The following is a 16,533-nucleotide window of genomic DNA, read 5'->3' on the forward strand; positions in this document are numbered from 1 at the left end:
GGAGATTTGTTGGTTTTTATTTTGCCTATTAGGTGTAAAACTTATTACCTACCACCACTGTTTGCCTCAGTTCCTCAAACTACCTTTCTGCAAAAGTTACTTCAGGCAGAAAGGTTTGTCTTATATTGTCTTCTGAGAAGACAGATGAAAGAAGACAGATTCAGCTTCTCTGCAATAAGTTCCAGGACACCCCAAATGACATGCATATTGTCTCCTACAAGGACTGTTAAATTTAGAAACCTTTATTACGGCAGAACATGAGCTTTTAATAACTAACACAGGCTTTCAGGCAGATGTTTATGTTTTATTTTGATGCTGACTTAAATTTCAGTGAGTTATGCAGGTGTGCATTTGCGGCATTCTGGAAAGCGTAAGGAAGGTGATCATGTTTAAAAAGGACCGGGGTTTTGAACCAAACATCTGGATCAATCTGCTTAGAAGAGTGAAGAAGTTGTGGCTCTCCAAGTGTTGCTGAACTCCCAGTTCCCACCCCACCCCCAGCAAGCATGGCCCTTGGCCAGGAATGATGCAGGATGCAATCTAGCAACATGAAGGGTCACATCCCAGGTCTAGTATCTAATGACATGTACACATTAGCAGCTTAAAATACAGGAAGGTAATTTCCCACACACATACACACACTGTGTTTCAAGCTGTGTTTTATGTTGCTGTACACACCATTACCTGCTTCCCCCCACATATTACCTGATTTGTTATCCCAAACCTCCAAAGTCCTATTCAATGAAGCTGTCAACTGCACATGCACTGCCATTTGTGCATGTATAATGGCTTTTTGAAATGTATCAAATAGCAATATTTCTCAAGAAGATACAGGATGCAGATGGATTGTGGCAAACATCATGTGCGCTTGGTTTCAGAAACCAGTGGTGGGAGCCAGAGTAAACGGCAATGTGTACATAGCCTAAGAGTGCTGCTGCAACGCAAGCCTGTGCAGATGACGCTGTTTCTCAACTGGAAACCCACCTCTTCTCAAACCTCCTGATTTGGAAGGAGGTGGAACTGTGGTTACGAAATGGAGAGAGGGAAATGCATTTTGCAAACATTCAGAAATAGGATTTCCCTCCCTCATTTCTTCTTCTATTTCCACCGTGGCCAAGCCTTAAAAAAATATTATAGGGCTGCATTCCCACCCCACCCCCAGTTCAGCTAAAGACCAGGTCAAGCACAGATTATGAGCCCCTCTCCACCGGGGACAGATAATTGCAGCAGGCACAGAATGAATGTTAAATGAACTAGTAGGCTCAGGGTCATAGCTGTCAACCTTCCCTTTTTTTGCAGGAAATTCCCTTATTCCAGCGCCGTTCCTGCTGCTTCCAGCTGCTACCCCAGATTGTTAGATATCCTGTAGACTGTCCCCGGGACAGGTGAGGCTGCTGATCCCTTATTTTCAAATCTGAAAGTTGACAGCTATGCTCGGGGTTCACACCTTCCCCCACACAATTGGACTGACAACTATCACATGCAAATATTTTTACTTGAGAGAACTATAACACCGGGAAGGCTCTCCAAGGTTTAGTCCAGCCACCTGCTAGGGGCAAGATCTGCAATGCGAGGTATTAGCAATTGAACTGGGGCCTTCTGCATGCAAAGAATACCCTGCCAGTGAGCTAAGACTTTTCCCAAATGGCAAGTGAAGTGTTTGCATACCTATGTGTGAAAGTGCCCTTTCCCAGTGTTTGGAGGCATTATACATCTGAACACCAGGTGCTGGGATCTGCAAGCATGGAAGACTGCGGTGGAGCGCAGTTCCTTCTGGCTGGTTTCCCATTAGGCATCTGGTTGGCCACTGTGAGAACAGGGTGCTGGACCAAAATGGGCCTTTCATGTACTTCCCATGTGATCCAATTCACACCAAATGCACCATATTTTATACAAAGAAATATGTTCCAGGTAGATAAGAGAGAACATGTGAAGCAGCTCCCCTCAGCTCCCCCAGTCTTAAGTTGCCTGGTTTCTAGAATGAGAGGTCTCAGAACTTGCTATTGGAGACAAATAACCAGAGCTTAGTCATTCTGGCCACATGACCCGGAAGCTGTACGCCGGCTCCCTCGGCCAATAAAGCGAGATGAGCGCCGCAACCCCAGAGTCGGTCACGACTGGACCTAATGGTCAGGGGTCCCTTCTGCAAACAAATGCAGAAAAGTGGGGAGAGAGAGAGAGAGCGCAAAGAATTTGAAGCTTTTAAAGAACATATATAAAAGCTACCTAAAGGATATGTATAAGATCTGCCTGATTTGTGTCATTTAAAAAATACAAAATCAGAATCACATTCTAAATAGCTTATTCAATCAGCGCACAGCAAATAACCGGGACATTTTCTTGCACTTTTTACGTCACCTGCAAGGAGAGATATTCTACCTGATGCACATCACTGGCCTGCTGTCCATCATTATTGCAGTACAACAGTGGATATTCCGGGCAGGCGAAAGGCAGAGAGTGAGTGGGAAATGAGATTCTCTGCTCTTGCATTCACTGGAAAGTAACGTGGCATCCTTATCGGAGGGTGAAGCTGCACTTGTAGGCAGAGGCTTCATGAATTAAGTCTGCGCTCGTCAGACTGCAGGTTGGAGTATTGCATCCACTTCTGGTCAACACATTTTAAGGATGGGAGCATTTGTCAACAGGAAGGCAGCTCGGATGGCGAGGTGGTCTGGAAGCCAAGCCCTATAAGGAATGGTTGAAAGAGGTATGTCATGTGGAAAATGGAGCAGGATTTGGTTTCAGTTGCAGCAGAGGACGGGACTAGAAACAATGGGTGGAAACTCATAGGGATTCATAGAATCCTAGTGCTGGAAGAGACCATGAGGGTCATCTAATCCAAAGCCCTGCAATGCAGGAATACTGCCCACAGCTGCCTTGTTGGCTCAAACCAACAAACGTCTGGCCAACAGCCAGATGCACTGACCCTTCTCACCAAAGACTCCCTTAGAAAGCCTACGGCACCCAGTATTCCCAGGCAGTCTCCCATCCAAGTACTAACCAGGCCTGACCCTGCTTAGCTTCTTGCACATTTTAGTTCAACATGAGGATGGCACTGAGAGCTGCATTCCCTTCTGGGCAACCCTCCAAGGACCACATGACAGTGGTGGGTGGGACCATAGGAAAAAGCAGGCAGAGCACGCATACAAAATTTTGTCTTTCTGCAGTAGTCCTTCATCTAGGCATATATATTATCAGGGTTCAAAGACACATTCCAGCCCTTGCAAAACTACCTAAGGAATAAAATGGAGTGTACTAATGGGTGTCACTGGAGTGGGTGTGTGGACTTGGGAGAGTCCCAAGGGCCAGAAAGACCAGGAACGGACACATCTGGCCCATGAGCCTGAGCGTCCCCATCCCTGCATTAGGAGGCTGTGGAACAACTTGCCTTGGAAGGTGATGGGGCCCCTTGGTGAAGGCTGGGTGGCCATTTGTCAGGAATGTTACTATGCTAGAGTTCAGGTGTTACTGGACCCAACTTCCATCACACCAAGTCAACAGAGCCAACGATCAGGGTTGAAGGGGAGCTGGAGTCCATCCACATCTGGAGGGCGAAACCAGTAGCCAACACCACCTCCTACAGACAATCCCACAAATTATATGTGTGAAGGCACAGCAACCAATGTGCAACGGGGATACATGCGTGAATCAGAAGTGTTCCCCAAATGCTCCAATGTTATTGGTTCCCAATCTCCCCTTTCCATGAACCACTTGAAAATCGCTGATAAGTCTTGATGATTTTTTTCCCTGCCTGTTGTCACAATTGTAATGTGCCATGCTAACATGCTGCATGGTTTTCGATTGTATTTTTATTGTTTTGTGGGGTGTTTTTTTGCTTTTTTGCATTATGATCCTCATTCCATAGAATTCAATTTCTAAAATAAAATAAAATACAATATAAGAAATAAAAAAGCCACTAAGATGCAATTAGAAAACAATATGAGCATTTAATGTGGAAATGCCACAGGCCACCTGAATGCAGCTTGTGGACCAATGGTGGTCCTTAGACCACAGTTTAGGAACCCCTCCTCCAATGTGCACACAGCTTAGTTAGTTCACTAAGCATCCCCGGAAAATTAAGAATGGTATATTTTCCTGGTAGGTGTGGGACTCCCCGACCCTTCTCTCTTTTTTTGACAATTTTATTCTCTTTATAATTACATTTACATCCCACCTTTCCTTCAAGGAGCTCCAGGTGGTTCTCTCCATCCTCAGTTTACCCTCACAACAACCCTGTGAGGTACGCTTAGGTTGAAAGATGGATGGTACCTAGTGAGCTTCACGGCTGAGTGGAGAAGTTGAGCTCTGGTCTCCCAGGTCCTATTCTGTTCCTCTAACTATCATACATGCTGCACGGAAGCACACCAGCGATATGGATCGTTGTTTTACCGCGCATTTAAATGTTTCTGCCTCCTTCTTTTAAATGTACTCCAGCGCCCTGCCCCTGGCAAGCACTGATCAAATAAATAAATAACCAAGGGAGAAGCACGGCCACGCGGTTCTTAGCGTCACATGTGGAAAGAAAAGCCTCCGCTTTCTCTGCCGTGCTACACAATGATTCCGAGGGTTGCAGAGAGGAATGCAGATTCTGGCGGAGAAAAAGAAAAGTGAAATAAACACGCAGCTTTTGCAAGCAGAGCCGGAGGATGGAGTAGTTAGTTGCGGAACCTCCCTCCTTCCCTGCGACCGCTCGATCTGCTAATGCCAGCCCCTCGCTATATGTTTCTCCGGCTCCGACACACTCACAAGGCCCGCCGCCTCCCCACCTTGCAGGGCGGGTGGTGCCGGGGGAGGGTTCACTTGCGGCAAAGGCGAGCGGAGCGGCCGCAGCAGAGCCTGCCTGGCCTACTTTGCAGAAGCAAAGCGCGCGTCCCCTACCAGCTTCGCGGAGCAGATTGGCGGCGGCGGCGGCGGCGGGGTTTAGAGGGAGAAAGCAGCCACAGCCAAAAAAAAATTGCAAAGAAAAGAAAGGGAGTCGCTTCCCGTTCTTTGGTTTGCCGCCCTCCCTCGCTGCGTGCTCACCCGGATACCCTCCACCCTCTTCCCCGACTACACGTCGGGCAGATTCGCAACCAAGACGGCCTTTACTCAAGGGGAGAAACGCGTGTGCCGGAGCCGCTCCGGAGTCCGGTTTCCACCAGGGTCAGAAGCGGCCGTTTAGAAAAACACAAACAAACGCCGCGCTCACGCCCTTAGGCGGCGGACTCCTCCTCGCCGTCTCCTGGAGAGAAATGCAAGCCAAATCACCCCCAATCCTTCCCTCTAGGCCATGCACAGCCGCTTCACACATTACACACGTGTCGTTTACCTGGAAAGGAAAGCGCTTCCTTGCAGGCAGTAGCGTGCGGGCAACTCGCATGTATAAATCGTCAGTGATTTGGTGCCGTCGAGGATAGGGTTTTTTTTTTGTTTTTTTTTTGCAGGATGCCCCCTTCGTCGCCCCCGTTCGTCCAGCCTCACTGAACGTCTGAAGTGGGGACGCAGTAATGTTCGAGCCGCGGCTTCTTTCACAGGACCCACAAGAAAAATGAATGCGTTCCCTAGCCACGAAACTAGGTACACCTATCTCTATTCTCTGTGTCCCCACTTCGTGTCATAACACCGCGCACGTCTGCAAAGCTCTTGCGGGAGCATAGTTAAAGGCGACTTTGCCCGCTGTGGTAACGAATGTTTGGCGGGGTGGGGGCAGTTGACAGTCACGAGTGCAATTTGCTGTAGCCGCGTAACTCTAGTTTGGCTGAGGCTTCCCTTGCATGTATGCCAAATGCACGTGTGTGCTGTCATACCATGTGACGTTCGACATGTGGGTAGCCGTCCCTTTCCCACAACCTATTTCCCACAACCTGCTTTCTGCGATGGAAGTGCAAAACATGGGAAAGGAGCTTTGGGCTTCTCGGGGTCAGTAGACTTCAGCCTTCTCAGACCCAGGAGCCACTTTTAACTCAAACATTTCTTAATGTTTTTTTTCGTTTAGGTGAATCACCAGTTCATTAGATAATTTCAGCCTTGCCTAAAAATGCCACCTCCAGACTTGGAAGCCGTGAAAGTGAGAGTTGCTCCCATGAGAGCCCTTTTGTTGGTGTTGGTAGAGAAAGAGGCTAGGATTAGGAATTGAGTAGCAAGAGAGAGAATATTTTGCTTATAGGAGGTGTTCTGCTGTTCCACATTTCTCAAGGAAGAGTCCAGGACTCCTGGCTTTACAAAAGCGCTTGCTCCTTCCTACTCCACCCGGAACTGAGGTTGGGTCACCAAAGCTGATTCAAGGTTTGAGTAAAAAAGAGTGATAAAATGATGGCTGCTCTGCTCTGCAAGGTTGCTCAACCTTTTCTGACCGCCGGAGTCTCTGCAGCAGCTTGAAACCACAGACAGTGCCGCTGAAATTCAGCAGGATGGGTCAGGAAACATGGCAAGAAGGAAGGAAAAACAAGTTGTGTGGAGGCTTGGCCAGGGCAGCCAGACAGGTGGAGACAGGACAAAGCAGGGAAGAACCATTTATGGCTTTGTCATAGGAAGCTGTCTTATACCAGATTAGTCCATTGGTACATCAGCACCGCCTGGCAGTTGGCTGTCTGGGGTGTCAGGTGGAGGACATCCCCAGCCCTACCTGCAGATGCTGCTGATTGAACCTGTGGCCTTCTGCATGCATAGCAGATGCTCTACCGCTGAGCTACAGCTCTTCCCCAACATTCTGTGGTGCCCCCATGTGCTCCCAGCCATACCACTGAGGCTTGCACAGGAGAAGTTCCCTTAGTGAATTGTGGCCTCTTACCTTCTCTTTGCTGTATGCTAGGGAAGCTTTTTGTGACCCTTGGTCCTGGATTCCTGAAATGCAGCCTCTGAAAAAAGGGGGTTGTGTGTGTGTGTGTTTTATGGCCACATTACCACATGGGGAGGATGTTCTGCTTGTTACGGCTGGTTATAGCTGAAGGTGGTGGTGGTGGGGAGCTGTTTGCAACATATTTGGAGGGTGCTCCAGATTTAGCTGCAAGTAAATCCTTGTTGCTGTAAAACTCTGGACCAGGAAACTTTGAATTATTGGAGAGTTTGACGTTCCTGCTGGAGTAGTTTAGCAAGCTCCGTTTTCTCTTTTACGAAAGCCATCCTGTGTGTGCTTTGGAACAAAGCAGCAATCTGGCAAGTTGAGGGAACTGTGTTAAAAAAGGGGGGGGGGGTTGTCTCCTTCATTCCTAAGGTCCCCACCCTCTTCTGCCACAGCCCCTGTGTCTGAGGTCTGAAAATTCCTAAGAACTTAAAATGCACTTACTGTTATAACAGTAAATAATAAGATCGCTTACACCAGTGGCTTCCCATCTATTTCTTAACAGACTGCTTGAAAATTGCTGAGGGTCTTGGACCACTTCAGCGAGTTTTCTGCCTGTAGTAGCTGTGCTAAATGCTGTATAGTTTTAAACAATACTTTTATTGCTCCTTTTGTTTCTTATATTGTATTTCATTGTAGTACAATTTGCATTCCATAGAATTCAAACTACAATATAATAAGATATAATTTTTTTAAAGCAGTTAAAGTACAATTAAAAACCAGTATGAATATTTAATATAGACATGCCACAGCCACCTGATTGAAGCTAGCAGACCACTGGCAGTCCACAGACCATAGTTTGGGAACTCCTGACTTGTATCAACTGGGGAATTTTACTCATGGCACCACGCTCTATATAATCCAGTGTTTCCCAAACTTGGGGCTCCAGCTGTTTTTGGACTACAACTCCCATCATCCCTAGCTAGTAGGACCAGTGGTCAGGGATTATGGGAATTGTAGTCGAAAGCAGCTGGAGACCCAAGTTCGGGAAACACTGATATAATATTACAGGCAGTAACCCCAAAGCACACATTCTTTGCTCCTGCTCTGCACTGTGGAAAGCCCTTCCTTCTGCCATATGCTCCCTCTGCCAAAGTGATTTATCAGTCAGTCCCCCTTCCCAGGGAACTCTGGGAATTGCAGCTCTGTGAGGGGAAAAGAGGTCTCCCTATCTATTTTTAGCACCCTTAACAAAATACAGTACAGTTCTATGATTCTTTGGGGAAAATCGTAAATGTTTAAATTGGTGTGATACTGCATTAAATGCTTCTTCTTCTTCCTCTTCTTCTTCTTCTTCTTCTTCTTCTTCTTCTTCTTCTTCTTCTTGGCGATCACTCGTAGCCGAGTAAGATTGTCTTCCATAAACACAGTTTTAACAATGAGTCCGTAAGTGACTGTGGAGGCCAATCCTGGATCCACACGTCCTTCCACAGTGGGGACATTGGTCTCCAGACGGGAGTTGATCACGGTGTGGATTTGCCAAGCGTGCCTTCCTCTTAGCACATTTCTCTCTTGCGTCCTGAGTTCAAGTGTCTTCAAAGCCCATGACACCTTTGGTAAAGTCTGTTCTCCAACTGGAGTGCCAGTGTTTCCCAGTTGTCAGTGTTTATACTACATTTTTTTAGATTTGCCTTGAGACAGTCTTTAAACCTCTTTTGTTGACCACCAGCATTACGCTTTCCATTATTAGGTTCGGAATAGAGTAGTTACTTTGGAAGACAATAACCAGGCATCCGCACATGACCAGTCCAATGAAGTTGATGTTGAAGAATCTGCATAGTGCAGATGTGGCCATTCTTGCACAGGGATAGGGAACCTATGGCTGTCCAGATGTTGTCTGAATGCAGCTACAGCTCTGATCACCCCTGACCAATGGCCATGCTGGCTAGGACTGATGGGAGTTGAAATCCAGCAGCATTAAACATCTGGAGGATCACAGGTGCCCCATACCTGCTCTAACCACCATACCCCATGGGTTCTAATACAGGAAGCATAAGAAACTGCATTATCAAGCTTTGTAGTTCAGTCCACACTGACTGACAGCAGCTGTCAAGGGTCTCAGTCAAAGGCCTTTCTCACCCAGTCTATTTAGAACTGGAAATGCCACAGGCTCTCCCAAAGTTTTGATATCACCAACCCCAGCAAGTCTGATTTTAAATCTGATCTAGTCAGACAATTTATTTGTGAGGGGGAAGCAACGATAAAGCTTTGTTGTTAGCTTGGCATGATAACCACATGTAATAGGAAGCCCCACTATGCAATGGCCACATTTCCAACCCAGAGAATTACCAGTATATAGTTACCTATAGTTGGCAGTTTATATGGAATGTACCACCTAGTCATCAATTTTGTATAATTCTCTACAACTGAAATTTTGACAGTGGAGGAGTCAACAGAGGGAAGGCAGAAATGGGAGATGCAAAGAGAAGAAATAATGAATATATGTAAACATAGGATGTACTGTTCTTACATGTTACCTGGGAGATCCATGTGACTGGCTGCTTCCAGACTATTGCTACTTTATGAGTAGAATTCAGTTGTGCATGGTCAGATTCAGGTTGCATAATTAAAGTGGATTTTGTACCCTTGTACAATCAATCCACTTTTTTAAAGGATTTTTTTTCCAGTAAGGAAAGTGTTGTGAAAATGCACTGAGAAGTTTGAGATTATAACTGCTTGACCTAACTTCATGGTGCAAACAACTAAGCCACCATAGGGCTGGTGTGCAGCAACTCTTTCTGGTATTTTGAATTACTATAACATTATTAGTTTACAAAGTTTTGATTAATTTGTTGCTGTTGTTTGCTTTATTTATATGCTGCTTTGTTTGTTATTACAGTGATCACAGTGTTAGTCGTTGTTTAATGCTGTTGTAACTATTGTGAGCTGCTTTGAGCACGACATTTGGGAAAGGTGGGATACAAATATTAAGCCAAGTAAAATCAAATAAAAAGCAGCATGAATGTTCAACTCTAGTCTTCTAATATTATTGATCTACTTGTAAAGGAAGTTATGCAGAGCCCAGTTTGGATCAGGCCCATATTCTGGGAGCAAAAGATTAAGCAGCTGGTGTGTGTGTTGGGAGGATACAATTCCATTCCATACCCTGCACCAGTTCCCCTTCCCCAATGCCAATTGCACCTGCAAGAATTTGTTGCTCAGCTCTTGCTCTGTCTTTTATGTCTCCCCCAATACAGCTAATATCAGGTGGCAGGGGCTAGGATTTGAATTTTAGTATCGGTATAGGGAGGGCAGTCCTGATCAAATCACCTCCCATTCTACCCATGATGCTTTTAGGAAATCTAAACAGAAATCTCCTGCTTTACATGCGGTCTGAGGCTTTCTGGCAGAGTGGTTTGTTTCACTACTGTACCGAGTAATCACACACCTCTGGGATGGGAGACAAAAGTGTAGGCTTTGTTTTGTTCCATTTGGCAGGGGCGAAACTTGACTTCATTTCACCCGGGTGAAAGACCCAGTTTGACACCTCCCATCGCGCATTTGTGTGTGTGCACGCACAAACACACACACAGAGGCTGGGAGCCTGACTCCTCCGGAAACTTCACCTGGGGCAAAAAACCTGGCTAGACCCCTGTAGCCATGGCCCTGCATTTGGTGAAAGTGCTGCAGCTCACCTGTGTGCAAGAAGTCCCCGGTTCTATCCCCAGAATCTCCAGGTAGATCTGGGGCAGACTCCTGTCTGAAACCCTGGAGAACCACAACTAAGAGAGTGCTGAGCTACATCAGCCAATGGTCTGACGCAAGGCAGCGTTCAATGTTCCATCTGCACTACTCAGATCTCATTTGGAGTATTGTGTTCAGGTCTGTGGGTCACACTAGTAAGACGGTGATGTAGTGATGGCCACCAGTGTGTGTGTGTGTGTGTGTGTGTGTGTGTGTGTGTGTGTATATATATATGTAGGTTTTGGTGTCTTCGGGTGTCTTCCCGTGTAAGAGTTGGGGTGTCTAGGCGACGTTTCGACGAGGTCTCACTCGTCATCTTCAGGCTGGTGCTTTCGGCTTCTTGTTACTAGAACAGAGCAGGATCTCAGTGTTTGAGTTCCTATAAATACTGTTGAGGGGGTGTGGTGTATAGCCTCCAACGTTCTGGGCAGATAGGAAGTTCCTAGGTTAATGTGCCTTTTCTTCTTTTGTTCATTAATTACTTGAGGGATATCTTGAGTGATTACTTGAGTGATATTCTGAGTACCACTTAGGAGGGTCATTAGGTGTGGATTAGTTGCTAAAGCTTTCGTGTCTTGACCTCTTGACCTTGTGAAGAGTTTTTCTGAGAAGATGGCTGTACTGCACTTAGTTGTGCTCTGGCTTGGCTTCGTGTATAGGGGCGAGCTGTGGTTTTGTGCCCTGTGCCAGCCAGATCTGTGTAGGGATTGCAGGGGGGTGCAGCATCCGGAGGTGCCACTATGGTTTGGCTACTGGATGGTGTCTGTAATTTATCTGTGGAGAGGGTCTGGGTTTGGGTCTGGTGTGGTTGATTGGAGATGGCGTTCTGTGTGCCTCTGGTTCTGGTGTCGGTTTTTGTGGGGAGGGCTAATTTCCAGATGTCTGGCAGGCGGGACGTGTCGTCACGCTTGTTCATGTTGTGAGGGTGTTTCTCTATCTCGATGGCTTCCATGATTATTCTCTTGTGGTGATGTTCCATGTTAAAGAGCAATTTGGAATCTGCAAAATTAATTTCGTGTCCTGTTTCTTTCATGTGTTGGTAAAGAGAGGAAGTTTTTTCTTCTTTTTTGACGGCATTCTTGTGTTCTGCGATACGTGCATTTATTCGTCTGTTTGTTTGTCCAATGTACGTGGCTGGGCAGACTTTGCAGGGTATTTCATAGACCCCTTGGTTTTCTAACTGGATTTTATCTTTTGGGTTTCTGAGGATATTGGCTATTTTTTGGTTGGTGCAAAAGGCTGTTTTGATATTGTGTTTATGGAGGATTTTGCTAATTTTATCTGTAGTGCCCTTGATATAAGGAAGGAGGGCCATGCCATTGTTTTCTTCTGTGTCTTGGTTTTTGGGGGGTGTTTCTTTTTGGATTAGCTTCGTAACCCTGTTTTGCTGGTATCCGTTGGCGATTAACACATTTGAGAGATTCTGTAACTCAGTTGTCAAGTGGTCTTTGTCAGCCAGGCGTTTGGTTCTGGAGATGAGAGTCTTGGCTACGGAGTTTATTTGTGCAGGGTGGTGGTGTGATTGTGCATGTAAATTAGCCCTCCCCACAAAAACCGACACCAGAACCAGAGGCACACAGAACGCCATCTCCAATCAACCACACCAGACCCAAACCCAGACCCTCTCCACAGATAAATTACAGACACCATCCAGTAGCCAAACCATAGTGGCACCTCCGGATGCTGCACCCCCCTGCAATCCCTACACAGATCTGGCTGGCACAGGGCACAAAACCACAGCTCGCCCCTATACACGAAGCCAAGCCAGAGCACAACTAAGTGCAGTACAGCCATCTTCTCAGAAAAACTCTTCACAAGGTCAAGAGGTCAAGACACGAAAGCTTTAGCAACTAATCCACACCTAATGACCCTCCTAAGTGGTACTCAGAATATCACTCAAGTAATCACTCAAGATATCCCTCAAGTAATTAATGAACAAAAGAAGAAAAGGCACATTAACCTAGGAACTTCCTATCTGCCCAGAACGTTGGAGGCTATACACCACACCCCCTCAACAGTATTTATAGGAACTCAAACACTGAGATCCTGCTCTGTTCTAGTAACAAGAAGCCGAAAGCACCAGCCTGAAGATGACGAGTGAGACCTCGTCGAAACGTCGCCTAGACACCCCAACTCTTACACGGGAAGACACCCGAAGACACCAAAACCTACATTCCTGTACCCGTGAAAATCTACGAAAGCATATATATATATATATATATATATATATATATATATATATATATATATATATCAGTAGCAGTGGCGTAGCGTGGGTTCTCAGCACTCGGGGCAAGGCAAGTATTTTGCGCCCCCTAACCCATGGATTTTAGCACTCGAGTCTCTTCCGCGCCCCCCCAGATGTTGCGGCAGGCCCCCCCTGCACCCCCACGCTACGCCACTGCTCCCACCACAAGTCTTCAGGACAGCCATCCTAAGGCTGGCGCGGGGAGAAGGTCTCTCCGCCCCACCGCCAGGCTTCGGAGCAGCCTTCCGAAGGCTGGCGGCGGGAGGAGGTCTCTCCGCCCCACCGCCAGGCTTCGGAGCAGCCTTCCGAAGGCTGGCGCGGGGAGAAGGTCTCTCCGCCGCACCGCCAGGCTTCGGAGCAGCCTTCCGAAGGCTGGCGGCGGGAGGAGGTCTCTCCGCCCCACCGCCAGCCTTCGGAGGAGGTCCGAGGACAGTGGGGTTCCTGCTTCCTCGAGGAGGGCCGGCCAAACGCGCCCCCCAAAATGTTGCGCCCGGTGCCGCCGGCACCCCTGGCACCCCCCACGCTACACCACTGCTCAGTAGGTTTAGACTGTAGTGCTGATAACACCAAGGTTGCAGGTTCAATCCCCATATGCAGCAGCTGAATATTCACAGTATAGTAGCAGGGGGTTCGACTCAATCAGTGTTTTTCAAACTTGGGTCTCCAGTTGTGGTTGGACTACAACTCCCACCATCCCTGCTCACTGGGATGATGGGAGTTGTAGTCCAACCACAGACAGAGACCCAAGTTTGCTAAACACTGGAATAGATGATCCTCAGGGTCCCTTCCAACTATGATTCTGATTCTAATTTGCATAGAAGAAGAGTAGAAGAGTTTGGATTTGATATCCCGCTTTATCACTACCCGAAGGAATCTCAAAGCGGCTAACATTCTCCTTTCCCTTCCTCCCCCACAACAAACACTTTGTGAGGTGAGTGGGGCTGAGAGACTTCAGAGAAGTGTGACTGACCCAAGGTCACCCAGCAGCTGCATGTGGAGGAGCGGAGACGCGAATGCGGTTCACCAGATTATGAGTCTACCGCTCTTAACCACTACACCACACTGGCTCCCCAGCTCAAGAATTGGGCAAATTCATGGAGGATGGGGTTGTCAATAGTCACTAGCCACTGTGGCTTGGCTCTGCCTCCACAATTGGAGGCAGCAATGCTTCTGAATATGCCACTTGCTGGAAACTACAGGAAGGGAGAGTGCTATTGCACTCAGGTCCTTCTGACAGTCTTTCCACTTTAGTTTCTGGTTAGCCACTGTAAAAATAGGATGCCTGATTAGCTGGGGATATTGGTCTGCTCCAGCAGAGCTGCTGTTATGTACTTCTGAAAGCATTTTCATTTGTATTGATCAAGTGACTAGCAACAAGGTTATTAACCCAGGTGCTCAATGAGGTAAGTGGGCAAGCTTGAGACCTGCTGTGTTACCAAATGGTTCGCTTGCTCTAGAGATGAGAGGTCTGGTATGCCTCTGAATATGCATTGCTGGGAATCACAAGTGGGGACAGGGCACAATTGCGCTCAGGTCCTGCCAATCCAGCAGGGCTCTTCTTCCGTTCTTATAAACAGATTGGAATAGGTTAAGAGGGAAGCAATGTAGATGGTCAACAGTATGGAAAGCAAGTTATTTCAGAAAAGATGAACAGAGTTTGGTATGATTAGCCTAGAGAAGAGATGACTGGGAAGTCAGGGGGCAATGATTACCACAGCAACATGACAGCAGTCTTCAAGTATCAAGTGGTTGTTGCTTAGTCGTTTAGTCGTGTCCGACTCTTCGTGACCCCATGGACCAGAGCATGCCAGGCACTCCTGTCTTCCACTGCAGCTTGGTCAACCTCATGTTGGTAGCTTCGAGAACACTGTCCAACCATCTCGTCCTCTGTCGTCCTCTTCTCCTTGTGCCCTCAATCTTTCCCAACATCAGGGTCTTTTCCAGGGAGTCTCCTCTTATCAAGTATCTGAAGATAATTACTCTCTGCTGCCCAAGAGGGCAGGGCAAGAAATTGCATAGACTTAAGTAAGAGGAGGGTGAATTTTGGTTGAATATTAGGAGATGCTCCTTTATGGTCGGAGCAATTTGACATTGGAGCAGTTACTCGCAGGGCTTGGGGGGCACTAGAGGACTTCAAGGAGAGGCTAAGAGAGACTGGCCCAAGGCCACCCAGACAGCTTTACGGCTTGCTGGAAACTCAAACCCTGGCTTCTCAAGGTTCTTACCCAATAGTCTAATTCAGGGATGTGGAACCTATGGCTCTGCAGATATTGCTGGACTACAGCTGCTGCCACCCCTGACCATTGGTGTACTGGGAGTCCAGAAACATCTGGAGGGCCACAATTCCCCCATCCTACTCTAACTATAGAAACATAGAATTGGAGAGCCAGTGTGATATAGTGGTTTAGAGCGATAGACTCGTAATCTGGTGAACTGGGTTCGCGTCTCCGCTCCTCCACATACAGCTGCTGGGTGACCTTGGGCTAGTCACACTTCTCTGAAGTCTCTCAGCCCCACTCATCTCACAGAGTGTTTGTTGTGGGGGAGAAAGGGAAAGAAGAATGTTAGCCACTTTGAGACTCCTTAGGGTAGTGATAAAGCAGGGTATCAAATCCAAACTCCTCCTCTTCTTCTTCTTCTTCTTCTTCTTCTTCTTCTTCTTCTTCTTCTTCTAGAGTTGGAAGGAACCCTGAGGCTCCTCTGGTTCACCCCCCGGCAATCTAGGAATCTCAAATAAAGCATCCATGACAGGTGGCCATCAAAATTCTGCTTAAAAGCCTCCAAGGGAAGAGAGCCCACCATTTATTGTGGGAGTCTGTTCCACTGCCAAACTGCTTTTACCGTCAGAAACTTCCTCCTGATGTTAAGTCAGAATCTCCTTTTTTTGTAACTTGAAGCCATTAGTTCAGGTCCTAACCTCTGGAGCAGGAGAAAACAAGTTTGCTCCATTCTCCAAGGGACACCACTTTAAATGTGGAGTCTCTTATAGTAGCAGTTTTAAGAATGTAAGAAGAGCCCTGTTGTATCAGACCAAGGCTCTTTTAGTCTAACAAGCTGTTTCCAAGAGTTGCCAGCCATTTTTTTTTCAAGGAAGGCTTTGTACCTCTCCATTTGCCCCCAGGATCTCAGATATAGAGGTACACTGCAACTGCAAATGGAGGTTCAGTTTTCAATCATGCCTAACAACTATTAGCCATTATAGTTATAATATTGTGCTTTAAATTGCACTGGGAATCACTCTGGGGTAAGAGTTTGTGAAGGGAAGTGTGTGATTGTCCTAAATAAATGCACAAACCTTCCATGGATCCATCTATCAGAACTTAGCACTGTCTTATAACCCACCACACATGCTAATGCTGATACAGTAGAAAAAATATTTCAACATGGTACTGTTGGGTTTGAGGACCTTTCTCTCTCCCCCCCCCCCCGCGCGTTCTTTTTCTCATGGCTGTCCTCTCAAGAGCCCTGTAAGGCAGGTCGCTTTCATTCCCTTTTTGCAGAAGGGGGAGCACAGGTCGAGAGATAAGTGACTTGCCTAAACAAAGCCATGGGTCTGAGGCAGAGGTTGACGCTCCCTTTCCTGACAGAGGCTTCTGTGCCTCTATAAAGCCAAAATCCAAAAGGCTGTGATTCTCGTGGCAGTAGTTCCAGGACACATAAAACACTACTGGTTGAGTTTCCAGCTGTCATATTACTGCTGCAGCCTCTGTCAGGAAAGGAGTTGAAAGTACACCAGCAAAAAGTCTCCCTTTTATTGTTTCCCAGCAATCTGGGCTGCTTT

At 47.0% G+C, this 16,533-nt stretch overlaps 1 long non-coding RNA gene across 1 annotated transcript; it reads right to left on the reverse strand.

Moving 5' to 3' along the window:
- Nucleotides 1–514: 514 nt before the first annotated feature.
- Nucleotides 515–7,387, reverse strand: LOC308578883. The gene is made up of 3 exons (XR_014004163.1): nt 5,309–7,387; nt 4,175–4,588; nt 515–2,685 (listed from the first exon to the last, which is right to left on the reverse strand). It is a non-coding gene; the product is annotated as an uncharacterized lncRNA (long non-coding RNA).
- Nucleotides 7,388–16,533: the final 9,146 nt, after the last annotated feature.

This window comes from Podarcis bocagei, assembly GCF_964188305.1.
Source record: "Podarcis bocagei genome assembly, chromosome: Z".
NCBI classification, from domain to species: domain Eukaryota; kingdom Metazoa; phylum Chordata; class Lepidosauria; order Squamata; family Lacertidae; genus Podarcis; species Podarcis bocagei.